Genomic DNA, 20,137 nt, shown 5'->3' with positions numbered 1-20,137 from the left:
TGTGTTGTTCTATGTTCTATGTTCTATGAGATCAATCTTTATTGAACATAGCTACATAAAAGGATGTTAAGAAGGGACGTCTTCTAGAAGTCTACGCATGCTGGCTGCAGTCCCATGTAATCTGAAGTTGCTATGCATTGGTCCTTATGTGCTCAGTAGCTATTCTTAGCATAAAGGTGTAGTTAACCCTTTACTCCACAACGGTATCACAGACTAAGGGGAAAGTCTGAAAAATGGAGTCAGTTTTTCTGGATGTGAGTTTGCTCGCTGAGCTGGAAGGTTAGTTTTCAGACGTTTCGTCACCATTCTAGGTAACATCATCAGTGAAGCGCAGGTGTTATGTCCCGCTTTCTATTTATCTGGTTAGGTTTCCTTGGGTTAGTGATGTCATTTCCTGTGTTGGTGATGCCATTTCCTGTTCTTTTTCTCAGTGGACATAACACCAGCGCTTCACCGGAGGCTCACTGATGATGTTACCTAGAATGGTGACGAAACGTCTGAAAACTAACCTTCCAGCTCAGCGAGCAAACTCACATCCAGAAACTCAACCTGAGCTACAAATCTTCTCAAAACTCGCTAGTCCGTGTTCAGATCTGCTGTGGTCTAATTGAATGGCAGACTAGGCCTGAGGTGCTGAATGACCATTCCCTGTTGCAATGTTCTTGCGCTCTGATGCCTTGACTCCTGGCTGTCACAGTCCTAGTATTGCCTCTCTGCAAAAGCCATTCTTCAGGCGTGATTGCAGACAGTGAGTGTTGATAAACTCTTAAACCCTGACGACTGAAGTACCCTACCTGATCCAGCTTTCTACACTGCCCGGACGTTCGGCACCAATCTTGGGTTAAGTCAAGGAAGCACCATACAGCATGGCCCCTTTCTGACTTGCCTCTGTAATGCCCGAGTGTCAGTTATGTCACCTCTAAAGGTGACCCATTGAGATCAGGTAATTCGACAACAGCACAAATTGAATTTGGTACTTGGTAATTTATATGGATAAGCTTTCTTTACCAACTGAATGATAAGAGCGCCGGTTCCTTTAAAATCATGATCAGTGTTTGTGCTTGCGTATTATGCAATGTAAAACCACCTTTTTTGTTTAGCAAGGTTGCCAATTGTTGCTTAACCCAGTGCCCTTGTGGAGGTGACTGGCTGCTGAGCCTTCGGAACATAACAATCCATCAAGGTTCTAGAAAATGTAACTCGGCAATGATGAAGGAAAGACAATTGGTTATATATACTAGGCAGGACATATGTGACTCTATCAAATGATAGTTTTGATCCCATCCCTTTCTGACACACCACCTTGCCAAATCTAGTTCCGATGCAGAGGATCAAATGACCTTCTAAAGTTCTGGCAGCGCATTATGAATTGATCTGAAAAACAAGTTTTCTGGGGTTTCTGTGTTCTCAACAAGGGTCCTTGAGTGAATGGGGTTCCCTCATTTGATTTGACTTTTGAACGTGCTGGAGGCCTGTGTAGACTAGAGGCTACACGTCCTCGTGTGAAGACAGCAGAATCATTTTGCTTGGGTTTGAGAATCTGAAATCCTGACCCCCTGCCCATATCCTAGAGTCTTCAGTTCTTCAGGTGTTCTAAAAGCAAGTCATTTGGTAGAGTACCATTACCAGTGTCATAATCTGTGGTGACAATCAACAGCATTCTTCAAATGTTAAAGGGTCCTGCCAGCTTTCACCATTTGCTGCTCCCCAGGGCCTTGATAGATGCATGCTCATCAGCTTCCTCGCTGTGATGGTACCGAAGCATGCAGTATAGAGGAGTTACAAGTTACATTTTTTTGGCAACGAGAATTTTTCATGTCTGTTGTAGCCCGGAATTTTGCAGAGGCTCCACCTTTCTTTCTTCACCTTTTGTCACATCTTTAGAATCTTTCCTGCTCTTAGTGCCAGCATTTATTGCCTATCCCTAATTACTCAAAGGGTTTGGAGTCTCATGTAGGCTAGACCAGGTAAGAATTGCAGTTTCTATCCCTAAAAGGCATTATATGGATTTTTCCTGACATTCAGGTCATGGATTTGTGTTCCTCATTAGACTCTTAATTCCAGATTTTTATTGAATTCAAATTCCACCATCTGCGAAACTCGGGTCCCCCGAACATTGTCCGGGTCTCTGGATTAACAATCCAGCAATAACACCACTAGACCACCACCTCACCTGTTATGTTAATCGTAATGTGATGGGGAGTTGTTTTGTGCCTTTAATGGTGTTGGTGGATGAAAGTACTCTATTAGAGGTGCATCAGTGTGCCTGAAGTGGATTTTTAACTCTTCCCCCACCCTTTCAGATTCCTCTCTTTATTCCCAGGAAATAGAGCTGCCAACTCCACTTGGATTGCAGACATCACCATACGGCCTGTCGCTTTCATTCACTTTGATCCAATTGAATTACACTTTCTCATCCCCCATCTTCTTTTATCTTTAGACTCAACTAGTGGAAACAGTGTAAGAATTTTTTTTCCCCTCCAAATATTTTCTTCTGGGTTGCTCACGGCAACTTGTTACCAGAACATGAATCATTTTCACTCAGGCAGATGCTGGCGGTTGGTAACCCTGTATGAAACTGTTGCTATTCGGCACACTGGAATGGTAATATGGAACAAGCTAGATGTTGCTTCAGGGTTGGACAGAGAAACAGGGAAGTCACCTCTGTCTGCACCTCCGTTTCCAGCTACCTTTAAGGAGAGGCAACTACCCACAGTCTTTTACAGAGTGTTCTCAACGTGTTTAATTTTCATTTCAATTTAACAACCGCAGAAATAAAATGTAATCTTCTGTATTAAAATAAAGGCTGATAACGCAAAGCTGCTAAAACCTTAAAACTGATTTCCTGAAAGGCTAATCTCATTTGTAGTGTTTGTTTGTAATGGCGCAGTTTGAGTTAGTTTGAGAATTCTAAATGACTAATCGACCTTTTCATTAACCCCCCACTGACATCCTCAAACAGATTTTGTGAAGCAGAAAACTAAAATCTATGCATTACAATTGATGCATAATTAAACCCACCGCTTTCTAATCTCATGAGCCCTGCGTTCCTTTTTTTATATAAAACTCTACTAGCAATGAGGCAGCATATGAGATTTTAATGCTGTATATTAACATGATAAAAACGATCACCTAAATCACTTCAAGAATCACTGTTCTTTATGGGAAATAGGTGGGTACAGCAATTCTCTGACCTGGGCTGTACTGGGAATGGTAAAAAAAATCACACAACACCAGGTTATAGTCCAACAGGTTTATTTGAAAATGCAAGCTTTCAAAGCTGAGTTCCTTCCTTGTGTGTAGTGTGTGAGAGAGGGTATACAATACAGAATTTACAAGCAGAGAGGTAACAACCCTTAACCTGACCACCTCTTGTTGAATTTTTAATCAATTAGGAAGGAGACTACTGACTGATAAGTCATTATCCTGAGATAATTAAAGGTTTTATCAACGTATACAAGTGGTGACATCTCAGGTCAGACAATGCATTTAAGGTATGAGGCCTTGCTTACAGTTGTTTTACACTGAGGTCAGGTACACAAACGGGGTGTGTGTGTGTGTGTGTAAGATCAGAGGATGAATTTTCATGTCCCCTGAAGTGTTTCCCCACTGGGAGGGGGCAATCCTGTCCGATGATTGTTTCGCATTATCCGTTCATCTGTTTTCTGCATGGTCTTGCCAATATATCACGCTTTGGGGTATCCTTGCCTGCATCATATGATAACATTGGGCAAACCGCATGAGTATTTGTGGTGTACGTGGTGGGTGGGGTTCCCATGTGTGATGGTAGTGTCCATGTTGATGATCAGGCATGTCTTCCAGAGATTGCCATGATGGTGTTGTGATCAATGTCATCTGGAAGGCTGAGTAGTTTGGTAAGGTTTGGCGATTGTTTGAAGGCGATAAGTGGAAGCAAAGGGAAGATTGCAGTCGGGTACTTGTCGTCGATAACGTGTTGAAGGCTGCGAAGAACATGGCGTAGTTTCTCCACTCCAGAGAAGTACTGGATGACAAAGAGTACCCTATCAGTTGTATCTTGTGTCGGTCTTCTGAGGAGATCATTGTGGTTTTTGGCTGTGGCCTGACGGAATTGGCAATTGATGCGTTGAGTATCGTATCCTGTTCCTGTGAGGGCATTCTTCAACACCTTCAGGTGTCCGTCGTGTGCCGCCTCATCTGAGCTGATCCTGTGTATGCACATGGCTTGCCTGGAGAGGGTGGCTTTGTAATGCATTTTGGGTGGAAGCTTGTTTTTTTTAAAAAAAAGGCCTCGCCTAAAATGCATTGTCTGACTTGAGATGTCACCTCTTGTATAAATCAATAAAACTTTTAATTATCTCAAGACGATGACTTGAGAGGAATCTGGATTTTGCATTTCACTCAGTATTCTCCTTCCTAACTAATTAAAGATTCCACAAGAGCCTGCCAGTTTTAGGTTTGTTACCTTTCTGCTTGTAAAATCTGTGTCTTATACCCTCTCTCTCACCAAGCCTGAGAAAGGAACTGAGCTCAAATGCTTGTGTTTTCAAATAAAACTGTTGGATGGTAACCTGGCGTTGTGTGATTTTTGACCATGTCCACGCCAGTCCAACACTGGCACTGGCACCTCCACATCTTCACTGGGAATGGCATCTCTCTGTTATCTGGTGGCTTGGATGATATTTGTCAAGATTTCTCTTTGCTCACTCCCCGATTTTGGATCAGTCTCCTCACACCACTGTCGACCCTTTTCCTATTTGTCCTTTAATCAGTGGGCAATGAACCTTTTTAATTTCCCTTTACCCTAGCTGTGTAATGTTTGATGTAAAGAATGAGCCGGGGGAAAAGTATCAATTTAAAATAAGTTTTTTTTCAAAGGATTTGATGCATTCAAATGTTAGATGTTGGCTGCACCAAGACATATGAAACTGTGTTCAAACTTCCAGCCTAGTTGCTCTGAATATCATCAGTGGGAGGGCTGTGGGTGGCAGTCAGGAGCTATGTTAACTCAGGAATTCCAATGCTGGAAAGCTATGCATTCACAAATATAGTCCTAGAATTATTGAATGAATATAACATGGAGGAGGTCATTCAGCCTGGTGTGTCCATTCTAGGATCTTGCAACACCTGCAGAGCTAGCCCCACTTTGCTGTCCTTGCCCTCTGTAGCTTTGCATTTTCTGTGCTGTTTTGGTGCTTGTCCCATTTCCGTTTGCAAGCTGTAATTGCATCTGCCTCCACCACACACTCAGGTATCCTAACAACTTGACGGTGGAGTGGGGGTGGGCGTTGGGTGGGTGGATTTTACTGTCCCTGGAAGTGGTCAGAGAGGTGGATAGAAGGGGAAATAATTTGGAGCACTTGGCCTGTTCTTGCCACTCATCAATTAATTGCTGAACGTGAAGGTCCATTGGAGATGTTTTCAACTCACCAGAAATTAAGGCTCTTAAGAGGTCAATTAATGGTCTCAGCTTGCCATCTCTCCATCACCTACCACCCCACCAGGCAAGAACTGATGTGACCAGTTTCCAGTTGGAAAATCATAGCGACATACCTGTTGAGTTGGAAAACCAGGGGCTTCCAATTGTCCCAGTTTGTGACAGTCAGAGGGATACACATGGAGGGGAAGGCGGCCGCCTCTTAAAGTCAGCCCCTGCCTAGAAATGACAGCCAGTAATCCTTTGGTTGTGGATGATGGTGTCAGTTACTGACAACCCATTGTCAACTGCTACTGGTCCCCTTTAGCAGCAGTTGATTCTCCCAGGCTGACCTTTTACCCAATCTTGTAAGCAGCTGTTGTTGCTCTCTCCCTCTGGGCTCCATTGCCACTCATCATTTAGGAGCTAATTACTGCAGATGCTGGAATCGGTACAGAAAACAAAAAAAAACTGGAGATCAGAGGGTTGAGTGGCATCCACAGAGGGAAAGCAAGCTAACATTTCATGTCTAGATGACTCTTTATCCTGAGCTTCTTTTAAGAAGTGTATCCATTATTTCATAAAAACTGAAAGAACTGCGGATGCTGTAAATCAGGGAAAAAACAGAAATTTTTGGAAAAGCTCAGCAGGTCTGGCAGCACCTGTGAAGGAAAATCAGAGTTAATGTTTCGGATCCGGTGACCCTTCCTCAGAACTTCAAGTTCTCCAGATCCAAAACATTAACTCTGATTTTTTTGTTTCTTCTTCACAGATGCTGCCAGACCTGCTGAGCTTTTCCAGCAACTTCTGTTTCTGTTATTTTATTTCTTTTATTTCAAATTGCCCCTCCTTGTTTTTCATGCAAAACTTTATCTCTTCACAACTGCCTGATTAATTGCACTCTGCAGATTCTGCCTGAACCTCTTGTGTCCTCTTGAAGTCCGTTGCTGTCCTCCTCATATTGCGTCCTAGTTTTCTGTCACCTATAATTTTTCAAATTGCAGATCCTTGGGAAACCTCACTATAACTTCTTCCAGTCTGAAAAGCAACCATGTGGTGTTATCTTGTTTCCTTTCTCTCGGGCAACATGCTTTACTTCCATGGGCTTCAGTTTTGCTGGCATGCCTATTATGTAGCGATTCAGAGAACATCTTTCAGATGCTCGTAAATATCATATGAACCAAAGTGTCCTCATCCGCTAACCCATGTCACCTCACTGAAAATCACTAAGCCAGTTAAACATAACCTGCTTTGAAAAACCTTGGTGTTGGTTTTCCCTTAATTAACCTGCATTTGTCTGAGTGACTGTTAATTTTGTCCCTGTTTATCTTTCCATAAAGCTCTTTCACCAGTGTTGAACAGACGGGACTGTAGTTGCTGAGTTGATTCCTGTATATTTCTTTGGATGAAGAAATAATGTTTGCAATTCCACTCCTCTGGCAAGCAACCCTCCCTCTTTCCACCTGCCCCTCACTATCTCAGGTAGATTGGAAACTTAGGGCCAATGCATCTATAATTTCTACTCGGTATCCTCTGCTGCTTGCTGATCAACTTTAACACAAACCAGTTTTCCACAATCCCCTCTATCAAATTATTGTCCATGCAATATTTCAACTAACTCCTCTTACACTGTGCATTGTGAGCGTCATTTATAAGAGGTGGGTGCAAAATGCTCATTTCAAACTGTTTCTATCGCTACCTTTTTCATACTTAGAATTTAGATTCTCTTTTATGTTAGCTGCCAGTCTCTTATGCTGTCTCTGAATCTCTTATTTCCTGTTTCACTTGCACAGTGAACTTTCTATGTTCAGCTTATTTCTCACTCGTATTATTCAGCTGACAACGTGTAATAATCTGTCTTTTACTAAATGACCTTGCTCTCTGTCTCTGCCTTTGGATGCCTGACCTTTTACTGTCATGGTTTACCTAAATCATGTCTTCTCCTTTACCTAGGACAGGTTCATTTTAGCCAGACTGAAATTGATCAAGCCCCAGTAAATATTTGTTCCTTTAGATTATTCCTTGTTTGTTTTCTTCCTGTGGCTAGCTTAAGCCTTCTTTAAGGAACATTGGCTATTGTATCAGGTTTTCCTGCTAAACCATCCTTCACTCGCTCCTCCTCACACACCAGAATCAGATCCAGCATTTTTGCGCCACACTAGAGCCATGCAATTAATGTCTACAACAAGGGGCGGCACGGTGGCTTAGTGGTTAGTGCTGCTGCCTCACAGCGCCAGTGAACCCGGGTTCAGTTCCTGCCCTGGGCGACTGTGCAAACTTCACACGGACATTCTCCCACTGTCTGTGTAGGTGTCCTCCCACTGACCAAAGATATGCAGGCCAGATGGATTGGCCATGCTAAATTGTCCATAGCTTCCAGGGTTAGCCTTTGATAATGCAGGGTTACAGGGAAGGGGTAGGGAGTGGGTCAGTGTGGGATGCTCTTTGGAGGGTTGGTGTGGATTCGATAGATCAAGTGGCTTGTTTCCTCACTGTAGGGATTCAATGATTCGATAAACACCTGTCCTTGACATTTAATGGCATTTCTATCACTGAATCCCTCATTACCAACATCCAACAAGTTTGAGAATTCTGCAGTTAGTTACTTGTCTCGACTCCCTGCAATCCTGTCTACCATGTAAAGTCAAAGGTCGAGGGATGGGTAGTGATGGAGTATTCTTTATGTGCAGCTCCATTGTTACGTGAAGCTCACCACCAACCAGGCCAAAGCAGCTTTCTTCTTTGGCATTCCCATCAACCACCTGAAGCATTCACCCCATCCACCACCAGTGCGTAGTGGCTTTAGTGGGTACCACGGCAATCTGTCAAGTCTTCATTGACTAAACCTTTCAAATGGGTGACTTCTATCAATTGGAAGGACAAGAGCAGTAGGTATCTGCAGGTTCCCCTCCAAACCACTTCCAAGTGCTCTTTCATCTGGAAACTTTGAATTTTTCCCCTGAATTTCAAGGTCTAAACCATGAGTTGGGAAAGCCAGCGTCCCAGTGTAAGAGTCCCTGGGGAACCTCTGTACAAATCTTCCTCCAGCCTGAAAGATATCCATTGCCCATGACTCTGTGTTACCTTTCACTCAGCCACATTTTGAATCCACATTGTTACTGTTTATTTAAATAAAATATGCTTGTGTTAAAATCTCTGTCATGTTGCTGAGCAGTAGATCTTCACTTTGATATGCTGGTTTTACAGGTTTTTATATTATTCAGCCATTTAAAGGAGAGGTGATAAGCTTTGAGGGGCAAATCCCAACAATCCTAGTTTTTTATGCTTCTCTAATTCTGACATTTTGTGTGTCATCAGTTTCCTTTGGTCCTACCATTGTCAGCTAGATCCTGAGTTCTAGACATCCCTCTTTTAACCTCTCCCTACGCCTTCTTCTCTCTTATTCTTTTCTTTTTCTTTCCAGATTTTTCTTAAAACATGCAGCTATGACCAGGCTTTTATACTAATGGAGCTTTGAGAGTTTTGATGTGTGACATTAAAAGCACCTTCCACTATGCTGTTGTAGATCAACCTCCCATGAGCATCCTAAACATGATCAGCTCATCGTAAGTTGAGGTCCAGGCATCCTTGTCTAAATAAAAGAAAAGTTCTGCAGATGATGGGTGAAATAACTGCACAGAGGCCGGTAACCCATCACCCTTTGTTTACATCTGCACATTACACCAGTTATGGCCAGCCAGCTTGGAGTCACTCCCCGAAGACAGCAGATTCTCTCTGAATTTCCGATTTATATCTGTCAGCCAGGGCTTCCTGATTGGCCCAGCTTAGTAACCCCAGTCAAGGTCAGTAAGATCGACCTGGTTCCAACCATTACGATGGGGATTTCAAATAAAAACAGAAAGGGCTGGAGAAACTCACTACGCCTAGCGATGTCTGTGGAGAGAAAAATAGGGTTGACGTTTTGAGCCTCATATGATTCTTGTTTTTAAAAAGTGTCATGTTGGCCTTGAAATGTGAACTCTGTTGCTTTCTCAACAGAGGTTGTCAAACCTGCGGAGTTTCCCTAGCACTTTGTTTTCATTTAAACTCCTTGCCAATGCTCCGCGTGTCCAGTAGGTATCATTAAAGTTAATTGATTTTACTTTTCCTAGAGGGGTCGCAACGAGATAAACAAGGCAACATTAGAGAATCAGAACTCTTGTGACATGCTATAATTCATTTTGGATTGCCTGTGATTCCTTGGCCAGCAAATGTCTCATCACTCTCTGCTCTCAGGTCACTTTTTTTTTGTGTGTTTTTTGTGTGCCAATGTTCCTTGGCATTAGAAGCCACTGATGGGAGAGAAGCATTTAATGTAACACCGGTGACTGACTTGAGCAACACTGCAGGAATCCTGTCACGTCCATACTCTTGGACAGAATGGAAAAGCTTTGTGAAATGAAGCAGGAGAATCTTGAAGAGAGGGAAAGAATAAAACAATGATGACAAAGTCTGTAACTGAATAAAAGGTAGTCAGGCCTTGGAACAAGTTAGCCAGTAAAATTGAACTAGTGAAGTTCAAAGAGTAGAACTTTGTGATTGTGACATGCTCTGGTGTCAGTCAATAAACACTTACCTTCACTTTTGTTTCCAGTGGGGATTATCACTGTTCCTCTTGCCGTCCAGTAAACTGAACCATTATTTCTTGCTTTATTGAAATAAATACACAGTCCCTGGGGTTGAGCATTTCCTGGCGTAGCTGCAAACGTAGCCTTGCCAATTCGTGGGGCATCATGGGAACAGATAGGAACTCAGGGACAGGAGAAAACTGTTCAACCCTTAAGCCTGCTCCACCATTCAGTGAGGTCAGGTTGATCTGTGGCCCATTTCCTTTGACCCATATCCTTTAATATCTTTGCTAAATGAAAAATAAAGGTCAATCTCATATTTAAAATTAATAACTGATCTAAGCATCCGCTGCTGTTTGCAGTGGAGAGTTCCAACATCCCCCCACGTCTTCTGCTGTTTGAAACAAACAGTGCCAGTCATGGAATCACAGAGTATGGAAGGTACTGGCTCTGTGGAAGGGCTTTCCAATTGGTGTCATACCCCTACTTTTTCCTCAAAGCCCAGCAAATTTGCTTTTGTTAAGTGCTGATCCAGTTCTTCATTTGGATGTTGCTGTTGTATCTGCTGCTGCCACCTTTGCAGGCAGTGAATTCCAGATCCTGGCTGCTCATTGTTTTAAAAAAAAAGTTTCCCTCATTCTTCTGCTGAATTTTTTTTTGCCAAACTTAAATCTCTACACCTTTTGAATACCAACCCTTCTATCAGTAGAAGACATTTCCTCTTTTCTATTCTATCAAAATGCTGATCATACCAAAAACACCATTAAATCTGTCCTTAATTTTCAGTCACTGTCATTAAATACAAAGATGTTGTGACTGACTGAGTTCTCATAACTGCTTCTGAATTTTAAAATTTAAAAAATTGCATTTATGTAGCACTCAAGATATTTCACAAACAAAGAATAACTTCCTTCTTTGGTGCACGGGCAGGTAGGGCTTATGTTCCGAAACACGAGCAGCTGTTTTCACGATATTTGCTCAGTGTGGAGTAACTGCTGTTCTCTGAGTAGATCCATGTGATCTGGCGTGAAGGAAGGTAGTACTTGCTTTTCCACATGATCTCAGGACATCTTGAAGCAGGTGACAGCTCACTAAACCGTTTCGAAACATTGTATTGTAGTAGCATACAGAATATAGTAAATGTAGTGTGCAAAAGCAAGATCACACTGATAGCAATATGATGATCTTTTTGATGTTAGTTGAAGGGCAATTATTGTCCAGGACATTGGTGAGAATGCCCCTATTCTCTGCGTTGTACCCTGGGAGTTCCCGTGGAGGAAGACATGGCTGTGGTATAAGGTGGTTCAGGGTGAAAGAGGGCACTTTGACACTGAAGCGTTCCCTTTGTCTCACCCAACACTATGTGCTCGGGTCTGTGCAGAGAGATTCGAACCCATAATGTTCTGGCCTTCGGCTGTTGAATCACAATGATGCCTAACAGCACACCTGAACAGGCAGGTAGAACATCGATATTTTACCTCGTCCAAAGGATAGTACCTTTAACAGTCCAGTGTTTCCTCTGTGCTGCACTGAAATGACAGCCTAGATCATGTACAGTGATGGGGTTTGAACCCAGTGCTTTCTAATTTCAAAGTCAACGTGTTACCAATTAAGTTGACACTTGAGGGGCCATGTAACTGTATTTTCCTCAGGGCTATAATGGCAGTATTGTTGACCTTGCTGGTTTGAGGCACCGTTCCCCCCCACCCCCATCTTCCACTTTGTGTTTGAGACAGACTTGTTGAGTTGATTGGTGGAAAGCTGAGCTCTCTGTGTAATCTTTCACTTTGCAAACATTGTGGATGCTGATGCCATGGCAGATCGGGTTTCCTGGATTATCTGAAACGGAGGACTGAAGCTTTCAACAAATCCCCAGCAGTAAGTATGGTGTTCATTAAAGCAGTGCAAAATATTTTAAATGAGGTCCCCTCTCAAGAACAACTAGTTGGTGAGCACATTGGAGGAAAAGTGTGAATTTAGAACAGGCACTGAGGATGGTGTCCACATGCATTTTCACTTGTCTCCCTTCTCACTCTCTTTGCTCCACAGAAACTCCATGGTACAATGGGAAGAGTAGGGGCATTCTCACTGATGTCCTGGACAATAGTTACTCCTCAACTAACATCACCAAAAAGATTATTTCATATTGATGTCAGTGTGATCTTGCTTTGCATGCTATATTTACTAGTTGTATTACTACACTTGAAAAGAATTTAGTGCTCCCTCAGTTCTCCCTCACAACATCCCTGCCCCTTCGCTTGCCCTGCACCCCTGTCATTATTCTCAGTGTTTGCTATCTGTGTCATCATGGCGTGGAACGACTCCTGGACCCAAGTGTTCCTTGTTCCTGACCCCGGGAGCAGTGCTCGCTTGTACTTCACACCCACTGTGTTTTATTTGGGGGGGTGGCAGCAGAAACAATGGCGATCAGCAATTCACTGATACGTCCAAGGTTGAAGTGACTTTCTTTTTAAAACTGACTTTCACTTTTAATTTTAGAGAAAACCTGGCAAAGGATTGTCATTTTTTTCGTCTTACAGATGTGCTCTGGGGAAGTTGCCAAGCTCACAAATAGTTGAAGCAATGTGTTTGCTGAGCAAAGCCCAGTCCGCTGGTGAGCATCCAAGGCTCTGTGTTGTGAAACATGCTGCTGGTGTGTTAATCTGCAGCCGATGCTCTTTGTGGGTCTCCGATAACTGTTTCAAGCTGTTTGTTCAAGCGGTCCGTGCGGTGTGATTGTACACAACGGTATTTGCTTTGGCCATGGGATGGAGTCATGTGGTACAGTGCAGATAAACCTGCACACAAGGGCAAATTACCACCATTGGTTTCCCACAGGTGGCTGCTGTAGAAAATGTTTTCTTTCTCTTGTCCCACATTTTCAGCTGCAATATATCCTCCACAGTGCTTCAGTGGAGTAGGCAGACTTTGTTGTTACTGTGGCTCAGGTCACTGTTGTGCTGTCTCAAACCATCTTAAACTATCTCCTTAAACCACCCCCTCTGCCTCTTCCGTTAGCTCAGTTAATTGGATGAAGGTTAGGAGTACAGAGTGACATCAACAGTGCTCATTCAATTCTCAAAGGAAGTGGTGAGGAAAACGTGAGGAAAAGTCCTACATTTTCAACCTTACCCCTTCCCTGAAGTATGGTTAAACTCACCTCCATTGCCTCTGTCTCTTGAGAGAGCAGTCCTCTGGGTCAGTGGCAACTTTATCTTTTAAAATACAAAGTGACTATGCTTCAAAATACTTCATTGCCAATGGGGCATTCAGAGATCAGCAAAAGTGTTGTATACGTGTCACTTTGTTTGTTCCTTCCTCCTCCTCTCGTATGAAAAGAATATCACTTTGAGGCAAGTGTTTCTCTTATTTGTCCTCTGTTCACATCGGACCATCTGTGTCATAACTCGATAACTGTATTGTTGCTTTAACTCCATTTTCCAGCAGCATATTTAGGGATGGTTATTATTTAATCCGGGCAGAGTCCAGAAGAATATAGTTTGAAGACACAAATGAAGTTGATATGGTCTGTGAAAGGAGAAGGCAAGAGTTTGTATGCAAACTGCACCTAATCATGCCCTTTGAAATCCCAAAGGACTTCATGTACAATTAATCACTGAGATCAGCAGTCACTGTGCAGGTGTGTGATATGTAATGTTACACATTAAAGATACTGGGTATAGTGATCTAAATAGCACAATTTAAATGTATGATTTCTTTTGATCAGTTAAATTAATTTGACGCAATTGTGTGTCATCGGCTATGGGCCTCGACCAACAAACTAATAGTGTTATGGCATGGAGGTGTAAAAATGTTTGAACAGTTTAATAATAGTTTCTGTGGGCTAGCCCAGAACAATGTAGAAGTTGGAAAGTTTCAATAATGTGTCTTTAGAAAACTGTGTAATCTGAGGATTAACAGTTATGCAATTTACAGCAGTGCATCCCAAACACCATCAGCACCTTCACATGTTGTTAGTTTCACTACAGAATGATGGACCACAAACAGAAATCTTGAGGAATAATTCTGGGAATCAGCTCAACAAGGATTCAACAAACAATTGTGCGTTCTGTGTATTGTATTTAATATAGGTCCTAGACATTCACTTGATTGTTGGGCTTTGGGGGTAGATTTACCTATTGGTGGGCATTTGGTTACCAGCTGTATATGCGTATTAATTTCAGTTAACGGTTTGTGATTTTTAGCTCTTTACATAGCTGTTAAGATGCTATGTCCTGTGATGACATAGGATAACACTTTAACTGCATTTGTAGTGAGAAAATGACTTTGTACTGATGATCAGAGTGAGGAAGCTGCATAGATCTGTTGCATATTTTCCTCTGTTAGACTCATCGGAACAGTTGACTTCCAAATTTACTACATGAACAGAAAGTTGACCAGGAGTCACAGGGAGAATAATGACCAATTATAGTTGAGACACTGATGCTCATTTACACTGCACATTCCAGAGCTCTCAGGCTTTGGCACTACAAGTAACACTGTCTCCTCTGAGCCATGGGGTTTAGCATTCAGGTCCAAATGCAGATGCAAAGGAATATAACCTTGTCTGATACTTCAGCACAGGCTAATAAAGTCTGCGTTGTCTAAGGCCTTTCAAATAAAATACTAGACCACGGCTATGTCTGCACTCTCACACAGTTCTGAGGAAGAGTCACTGGACCCGAAGTGTTAACTCTGTTTTTTTCCTTCACAGATGATGCCAGACCTGCTGCACTTTTCTAACAACTTTGTTTTTGTTCCTATGTCTGCACTATCAGGTACTTGTAAAAAATTCTGTGGCACTAGTTAAAAGCAGAATTATGCATCCACTCACATGCCTGCGCAGGTTAGGGTAAAAATTAGGGTTTCCAAATTAAATGATCAAATAGCTGGGGCTTTGTTGTGTATAAGTTGGTTGTTATAATTGGGGGGATGCAGTGGTAATTTGCTGTCACTAGACGAGCATTGCAGAGTGCTAAGCCAATGTTTGAATTAATTCATAGTAGATGGTGAAATTTGAATTCAATTTGAGAAAAAAACTGGAATTAGAAATGAGCCTGAATGCAATCAGGTGATCACTGTCACCTATCATAAAAGAGACATCTGATTCACTAATGTACTTCAGGGACAGAAATTGACCATATTTGCCTGGTCTTGCCTTCATAGTGACGAAGGATGCTGTAGATTGCAGAGAGACATAGATAAGCTGCAGAGCTGGGCTGAGAGGTGGCAAATGGAGTTTAATGCAGACAAGTGTGAGGTGATGCACTTTGGTAGGAGTAACCGGAAGGCACAGTACTGGGCTAATGGTAAGATTCTTAGCAGTGTAGATGAGCAGAGAGATCTTGGTGTCCATGTACACAGATCCTTGGAAGTTGCCACCCAGGTTGACAGGGCTCTTAAGAAGGCATACAGTGTTTTAGCTTTTATTAATAGAGGGATCGAGTTCTGGAACCAAGAGGTTATGGTGAAGCTGTACAAAACTCTGGTGTGGCCGCACTTGGAGTATTGTGTACAGTTCTGGTTACCGCGTTATAGGAAGGATGTGGAAGCTTTGGAAAGGGTGCAGAGTAGATTTACTAGAATGTTGCCTGGTATGGAGGGAAGGTCGTACCAGGAAAGGCTGAGGGACTTGAGGCTGTTTTCATTAGAGAGAAGAAGGTTGAGAGGTGACTTAATTGAAACATATAAAATAATCAGAGGGTTAGATAGGGTGGATAGGGAGAGCCTTTTTCCGAGAATGGTGACGGTGAGCACGAGGGGGCATAGCTTTAAATTGAGGGGTGAAAGATATAGGACAGCTGTCAGAGGTAGTTTCTTTACTCAGAGTCGTAAGGGAATGGAATGCTTTGCCTGCAACGGTAGTAGATTCGCCATGTTTAGGTACATTTAAGTCGTCATTGGACAAGCATATGGACGCACATGGAATAGGTAGGTTAGATGGGCTTGAGATCGGTATGACAGGTCGGCACAACATCGAGGGCCGAAGGGCCTGTACTGTGCTGTAATGTTCTATGTTCTATGTTCTATGTTCTATGTTCTATGTTCATGTGGCTCCACACATGCAGCGATGTGGTTGACTTTTAACTGCCCTCCAGATATTGAGGAATGGGTGATAAATGGTGGTCCAGCCTGTGACACCCACATTCTGTGAATTAATAAAACAGTAATAAATTGTAAAATGCTCTTGGCCTTTCTAATTTAACAAAAGGTGCTATGCTAAGGCAAGAATGTGTTTTATTTTCTTTGATTTCTAAGAACAGTAATGCAGAATAGGATCGGTGATATACAATACCCGTACCCATAAATAAAGAAAAGAAACTTTTAAAAACCAGTGATGCATAACTTATCTGCTGACCTGCCCTACTCAACCTCCCACCCCCACCCACCCACCCAAAAAGCCTGTCCATCGTCTACAAGGCTCAATTCATGAAGGAAATAGAACGCCCTTCCTCTTTTCCTGGATGGGTGCAGCTCCAACAGCACTCAAGAAGTTTGACACCGTCCAGGACAAAGCTGCCCACTTGCTTGACGCCACACCCACTAACATTCACGCCCTCCACCAGTGACATTCAGTAGCAGTTGTGTGTGCTATCTACAAGATATTCTGCAGAAATTCACAAGGCCTCCTTAGACAGCACCTTCCAAACTCTCAAACAATTCTATCCAGAGGACAAGGACAGCAGATATGTGGAACACTACCACCTACAAGTTACCCTCCAGACCACTTACCATTCTGACTTGGATTTATAGTGTCATTCCTTCAGTGTCACTGGGTGAAATCCTGGCATTCTTTCTCTTGTAGCATTGTGGGTCAACCTACAGCTCATAGGCTGCAGCCATTCAAGAAGGCAGCTCGCCACCACCTTCTTAAGAGCAACAAGGGATGAGCAATAAATGGTCTACATCCTAGAATGAATTAAAAGAAAATTCCCCTGGGATTTCAGTTATATAACAGATCAACTGTTAATCCAGAGACCCAGGTAATGTTCTGGGGCTCTGGGTTCGAATCTCGCCACAGCAGATGGTGGAATTTGAATTCAAATTCCATCAGGAATTAAGAGTCTAATGATGACCATGAATCCATTACCAGTTGTCAGAAAATCCCATCTGATTCACTAATGACTTTTAGGGAAGGAATCCTTATCCAGTCTGGCCTGCATGTGACTCCAGATCCACAGCAATGTGCTTGATTCCTAACTGCCCTCTGGACAATAAATGCTGTCCTAGCCAGCGATGACCTCAGCCCATGAATGCATTTTTAAAAAAACTTGTGTTTCAGTGTATAGTACCAAAACAGAAGAATGTGTGGTCTTTTCATTTGCACACGGGTTTTAATAAATCTTTCCGTAAGGTTCCATGTGGTAGATTGGTCAAAAAGTAATGGACCATGTCGTCCAGAGGCAAATGGCAAGTTGTATCCTAAACTACTCGGAGACAGGGAGCAAATGGTAATTGATTGATCAAGCCTGTCACTGACATGTTATTTCTAGCAGGGTTCCACAGAATTTAATACTAGATCCTTTACTTCTTGTAATATATATCAATGATTTATACATACATATACGAGAATTATTAAAATGTCTTCAGATGTTGCAAAAATTAGTCCTATGGTTGAGAGTGAGGCCAAAGGCTGTAGGCTGCAGGATGTTATCCATTGACTGGTCAATAGTGGCCAGGGATGGGCGGGCTGGGTTGATTAGCCATGGGGATAGGATAGGGGGTTGAGTCTGGGTTGGATGATTTTCGAAGGTTTGGTGTGGACTTGATGGGCCAAATGGCATGCTAGCCTACTTTAGGGGTTCTGTGATTCTATAAGTGGGCAGGAATTGGCAAATGATATTCAGTCCAGAAAAGTTTGAGACAATGCATTTTGCGAGGCCTGAGGAAGAGCACAATAAGTGGGAGGATCCTGATGAATGTGGAGGAATAGATGGACTTTGACATGTTCATGGATTCCTCCCTAGGTTCAGGGGGTTGATGTTTGGACTGTATAAAACACCAATTTAGCCATAGCTGTTGCAGTCTTTACAGTTCTCATCACCATATTTCAGAAAGGTTGGGACTGTGAGAGAGAGGACAGAGAAGATTCAGAACTGTGCTGCTGCAAATAGAGAACTTCAGTGATGTGGACAGATCGGACAGGCTGGAATTATTTTCTTTGGAGCAGAGGCTGCTGAAGAGAGGTGTATAGAATTGTAAATGGCTTAGATTGGATAGGAAGGCTCTGATTTCAGAGAGAGAGAGCTCAGCAAATAGAGGGCCTAATTCGAAAGTTATCAACCAAGCAAGAGCAGAGTTCAAGAAAACGTTTTAACACCAAGACATTGGTGGGTATCTGGACCTTGCAGCCAGAAAAAGGTGCTAGTGGTAGAAACCCTACTACTATTGACAATGTACTTGGATGTGAACTTGAAGCACCTATGGGGCTCTTGACCAAGAGCTGAAGATTTTGATTAGACTGTGTATAGCTGCTTTTTGTCCTGAACAGATGCAATGAGCTGACTGGCATCCTCTGCACTGGAAACTTAGTGTTTCTAGTCATGGAACAATGTGCTTCGTATCATTTTAGTCTGTTTTCTTTGTGTTATTTTTAGCCTGCTAGGCACACCTGCATTATTTGAACATGATCACTAACTGGCACGTGAATATCAAACCCATCACTTTGGTTTTCAGATTCCATCATCTTTTTAGTCTGCCTTTTCCCTGCTTTATGTCTCTGCATTTCAGTTTATAGCATCTTACCAACTGCCGTCTCACTTGGGCGGATGTTCTGTCACCATTTCTAATTTCTTTAACTAAGTCTTTAACTTTAGAGTCTTTCACCTGATGTTCAAACACATCCTGAAAACTGTTTAGTGCCTACAGTTCCTCTTTATAGAAAATATTTGAGTGCCTTATGTCAAAGATATCATTTTGATGTATGTTGTTAAACAGCTTAGACCAGAATTCTTCAAATACTTTATCATGTAAGCCAAAGCTATTAAATGGAGAAAATTAAACTTTGCAGTGTTTTTTATTTTAAAAAAAACATGATTTATTTGTATGATCATAATCAAAAGGCTACAAAACCATTGAGATGTTTTACCTTCCATTACATGATTTGTTATATGGTGATCATTTCCAAAAGCCACAGCTTCTAACAGATCAAACCTGGGGCCATTTAAGGAAAGTTCATTTAGCGTGTGACTCAGTTGTAAAACCAAATTCTTTAGTGCTGGATCAAAAGTAATCCAAGTGCTAAAGTAATGCAGAAAATGCTTGGAATAGTCAGGAGATCTGGCAGCATCTGTGGAGAAAGAGTTTCAGATATTGAGCATTGCAGGGTTTTATTTCCTGGCTACAGTTGCTGAGTTTGCAGATGGGCTGCTGCCGTTGCCCTCAGTTAGTAGGTAAACGCAAAAGCGAGAGAAAACTCAGCAGGGTTTCCTTTCCTGACTGCATCCTAGGAAGTCCTTCGGGAAAGTGTTGAAGTTTGGATTTCTGTGATTCTGTCAGTTTGCAAGAGAATTTTTTTTTGCTCCCAGTGGCCCCACGAAGTATTTGAAGTACAGCTTCACTGATGAATGAAACCACTGTTCTTAATGAGCGGCAGCAGACCATCCGATCCTCCTGTTGTGAGGGATGGGGCTGTATGTAGAGAGTGTATTGTGCAAATAGTTAGGGCTCACTGGTGTCCATTGGGCCATTGCATTGATGTGCAGTACAAGTGCCCTGGTGCCTGGTGTAGAGAAAGTGTGGGCTTATTATAGAGCTCATTCTGTACCACGTGGAATGATGTCAAACAGGGGATGACAAGTAGTATTATCACTGGGCTGTTAATCCAGAGATCCGGCTAATGTTCTGGGGACCCGGATCAAATCCCACCACGGCAGATGGTGGAAATTGAATTTTCCATAAAAATCTGGAATTGAGAGTCTAACGGTGGCTCAGTGGTTAGCACTACTGCCTCACAGTGCAAGGGGCCAGGTTCGATTCCAGCCTCAGGTGACTATCTGTATGAAGTTTGCATATTCACCCCATTTCTGCATCGGTTTTCTCTGAGATGTGCCGGTTAAGTAGATTGGCCATGGGAAATATAGGATTACAGGGATAAGGCGGGGGTGGTGGGATGTTGTTCGAGGGTCGATGTGGACTCGCTGGGCCAAATGGCCTGCTTCCATGTTGCAGGGAT

The 20,137-nt window shown here is 42.6% G+C and overlaps 1 protein-coding gene across 30 annotated transcripts in view; it reads left to right on the top strand.

Moving 5' to 3' along the window:
• pknox2 (pbx/knotted 1 homeobox 2) overlaps positions 1-20,137 on the top strand; it is a 422,222-nt gene that overhangs the window by 221,010 nt on the left and 181,075 nt on the right. Inside the window, exon 1 of one of the 30 annotated variants that reach the window (XM_059639011.1) lies at positions 14,723-14,741. The exons of the other annotated variants lie outside the window; for them this stretch is intronic. The gene's annotated coding sequence lies outside the window, so the exon portion shown is untranslated. Of the gene's footprint in view, positions 1-14,722; positions 14,742-20,137 lie in introns of those variants that run through there. 30 annotated transcript variants of the gene reach the window in all.

This window comes from Stegostoma tigrinum, chromosome 32 (assembly GCF_030684315.1).
Source record: "Stegostoma tigrinum isolate sSteTig4 chromosome 32, sSteTig4.hap1, whole genome shotgun sequence".
NCBI lineage: Eukaryota > Metazoa > Chordata > Chondrichthyes > Orectolobiformes > Stegostomatidae > Stegostoma > Stegostoma tigrinum.
Note: the sequence above shows the minus strand (reverse complement) of the source record. Positions and strands in the feature narration are given on the sequence as shown.